Here is a 4,081-nt window from a genome sequence, read left to right on the forward strand (position 1 = left end):
GGACTTGCAGTTCTTCCTTAAACGCTCTTCACTACAAGTCCAAACTGCCTAACTTGGCTTTTGAGGTCCCCTGCTGATTCATTGTTTCTTTTGGATAACTCCTGTTTCTTTCATTTGTTCAACAAATACGGGTCTAGTGCCTTCTGTGTATGCCAGGTACTATGCCAGACTCGAGGATTCCGTGGTGAAGAAGACAGAGGTGGCCCTCGCCCCCAGGGGATTTATTCTAGTGGGAAGACATACAAAGAAAACAAAAGTGAAGTGCTAGGAAGGACATAAACAGAGGTCTTTATGCCTTGAGGGGAGAAGGCCACTCTCATCACTGGTGCATCCTGTACCTTTGTGCTCTTTACCTCCTAAAACCGTGCCCTCCTTCAAGCCTCCATATCCCATCTCCAGGTTACATTGATCTTTCCCTTCCTCACTTATTTGACTAGCATTTATTGAGCTGCTTCATGCAGGCACTGAGGCAGATATTGGGATACAGCATAGAGTGTGATAAAGTGGCTACCTTCTTTGACTTTATGGTCTAGTTGGGGGACAGACAGCTCACAAACAATAGATATGTGATGTCAGGTGGTGAATTGGGATCCCGAGAGGAAAGCAATAGGGTGCTCTGAGAAATTTGAGGGAGGTTTAATAAAGGGATTACCTCCAAAGATGTAGGCAAGGTGTAGGGGAACCCAAGTGGTAGTGTGACACTTGAGTGAGTGATAGGGAGGGGAGGGAGCAGTTCTGAGGACCTGGAGAGAGGCCTATGTGAGAGCCTTTTGCCAGGAACTGAGGCCTTGGGTCTTTGGGTGGCCAGGCAGCAAGCAGCAACCCTGCAGGGACGGTGTCATCCAAGAATTAATATCCTGACCTCACTCTCCCTCCCACCTTCTGGTATCCTGCCTATTCTCTGCCGGAAGCCAGAGAACACAGGCCTACCTGGCCAGCCAGGCAGCATGTAGGGTGAAAAAGGTGGAGCATGAGTAGACCCGGAGGGGCAGATGAAAGAAGGAGCTAAGTGCTGAAGGGGTTGCTATTTTAAAAAGGGTAGGGAGGGAGAGAGATCTAGCTGTCTTTGAGCAGGGCCGTGAATGCATCGATGTGGCCAGGCATATGAAAAGCATTCCAGGGAGAGGGAAAAGCAGGTGCACACTCTGTGAGGGAGGAACGTGGGTGCCCCTCAACAGTGAAGGACCGAATGCCAGGAGAGTGGTGGGAGAGGTGGCCAGCGAGGAGCAGGGGCCATTGTGCAAAGCCCCCAGGGCCCACGTAAGACCTGTAGGTGTTATTTAGACTGAGATGGGTAGGAAGAAGTGACAAAAGTTGACTTAGCTTATCAAAGGATCATTCTGGCTGCTGGTTGGTATTGGAGGGAGGCAAGATGGACACTATTCCTCTTCAGTTCGTTTCACGTAATTTGGCATTTAGCAAATGTAATTCAGCTGGGGGGACAGCCAGCCACCACAGAGCTGGGAGGAAGTTAGTCCGGACCCCAAGAGAGGCAAGAAGTAGTGACTATTGCAGACTGAGCCCTGTACCAGAGGTACAAGGAAGAAACGCAAGCACGTGATAACTCCCTCCCATAACTCCCTTCCCTGGGGTGTAGCCTTGTAGTCACGGAGACAAATAAACACAGGAACCTGTTTAACACCACTTAACTGAGATGGAGGAACAACTGTCAATAGAAGGCTGGACTTGAGAACTTAAGGGCTGAAGCCTGTGCTGAGATCAGAACGGGGTGGAGTTAGCAAGAGAAGCTTCTGGAAGAGGTGAGTAAGGGACAGGGGAAGGCTGAGATGGCCTGAGGAAAGGCAGGAGGATGGGTGACCTAGCCAGAGAGGACTCAGGTGCCTCAGTGCCTGCCTTCTCCAAGGCCCCAGCTGCCCCAGCACAGCCCCTGAGGCTCCTAAGCCCCTTGTAACATCTTTTGAGTCTAGTGTGATGTCCCCCAGAACCAGCCTTCTTCCTTGTAAAACTGGCCGAGGTCCCTTCCAAGGCATTGGCCCTCAGATTGTACCCTAGCTAGGCAGGTTTGGTTTGGGAGCATGTCTGGCAGCCCCACACTAAGATTTCCTCCAGAAAGGGGTCATCTAAAGTGGCATGCCTTCCCACCGAGGCCCCCTGTGGTCCAGGGTTGGAAGCCTCCCTGCCCAAGGTCCTTTACCCAAGTGAGTTCCTGATGATCTGAGAGGCTTTTAAATAGAAGGGCCAGGGTCCTCAGAGACACTTAGACATATTTTGTTTTGTGAGTACAAGAGGAACGACCCCAGCCTTGCCAGTGATTGACCATCATGAAAGAGCCCTGGGGCCCCCAATTCTAATTGTTTCTTTTGGACTTTGTTTTATGCATTTATTTATGAATTTTCTTCAACCACTGATAGTGGGTTTGTCATTCTTCTGTTTTACTCAGGCTCATACTGAAACAAGTTTTTAATTCTCTGATCAACTGACAGTGCCCAGGTACAAGTAGCGGGCAGCTGGCCTAAGGGTAGAGATTTCTCATGGACACCCTCACTCCTGGAAACAGATTCAAGGTATTTTTCCTCCTCTTAGAGCCAGTGGCTAACTCTCATCTCCATTTGATTATGAGCTCTTCTTTTCCTTCTTAACTAAAATGGTTTTTAATTTTGAATAGATAATATGTGTACACAGTATAAAATTTAAAAGATAGAAAAAGATATGTGATAACTAAGCATCTCCTTCCTCCCGTTATCCAGACTCCTAATTCTCATCCCCAGAGGCTACCAGTATGTTTGTATCAATATTATCTTATGTATTCTTCTGGGAATAGTCTATGCATCAAATGCAAATGCTTATATATACTTTCTCTCCTTTTTACACAATGGAAGAGACTGTATAAACCATCCATGTTTTTTTTCCCCCACTTCCCAGTGTAACTTTTGGCGTTGGTTCCATGTCAATAATAAAAAGCTTCTTTGTTCTGTTTCATGGCTGCACAGTGTTCCATTGTATGGTTCTACCATCACTTACTTAACCAGTTCTCAGGTGATGGACACGTAGGTAGTTTCCAGCCTTCTGCTATGTCAAGCATTGACGCATTGAGAAGCTTCGTGCATGTCATCTCACTATATGTGCCTACCGAATGTGGACAGGTGTCATAGCCCAGTTCTTCTCATAAGATGGATGGGTTTACACTCTCACCTCGCTGCCTGTTTCCTTACAATGTTGCCACCTCAGTGTCTCAAAACTTGTTGACTACTGCCAATCTGACAGGTAGAAAATGGTCTCTTGCTGTGGTTTTGTTTGAGAAGCGTTGACTGTCTTTTCCTATTTATTTTATTTGTAACATGTAACAAGCCAGAGTGCATGTAAGCCAGAAACAGGGACATGATCATGGCGTGGTGTGATGACACCCCCACAGAGGTGCACTCCCGGTGTTTTGCCATCACAGAGCAAGGAGCACAAACTCCTTCAGGCTGGGACTTCAGAAGGAGCATTCCAAGGCTGGTGACATTTGAGTTGGCCCTTGAGGTTGACTAAGTCAGGCAAAGGAAGGAAGGACATTCTGGGCAGAGAGAATAGAGACCACGGCATATGAGAGGAGCATAGGCTGAGTGTGGAAATGCAGGTTGAAGATGGCACCTAAGGGCCATGTCAGCCTTGCCAAGAAGTTTGCATTTTGATCTTCTAAGGGTCAAAGTGCGGTTGAGGAACCAAGGTGTATTTGGGAACAAATCCATTCACTGGGCACTTGCTCCATGCCAGGCCCTGTGCCGAGCACTTCACACAGATTCAGTCTGTTAATCCTCACAATAGCCTAATGAGGTGGTACAGTTATCATCCCCATTTACACACGTATCACCTCATTTATTAATAGCACTATTATTTTCATTGCTTAACAGAAGAGGAAACAGAGAGACTGAGGTTAAGTAACTGGTGTGAGGTCCCCAAACTACCTAAGGGCTAAATGGCTGGGCTTGGAGCCCTGGTCTCCCCTAACCACCGCTTGCCCCTGCCTCTGGAGAGCCACAGGTCGAGCTCATTTCTTGGATGGATGGGTGGGGCCTAAAAGGGACAGAGCCTTCAGAGGGAGCCATGGCGGGTGTAAGACACCAGGCCCCCTCCCAAC

This window comes from Pteropus vampyrus, unplaced genomic scaffold (assembly GCF_000151845.1).
Source record: "Pteropus vampyrus isolate Shadow unplaced genomic scaffold, Pvam_2.0 Scaffold18, whole genome shotgun sequence".
Taxonomy (NCBI): Eukaryota; Metazoa; Chordata; class Mammalia; order Chiroptera; family Pteropodidae; genus Pteropus; species Pteropus vampyrus.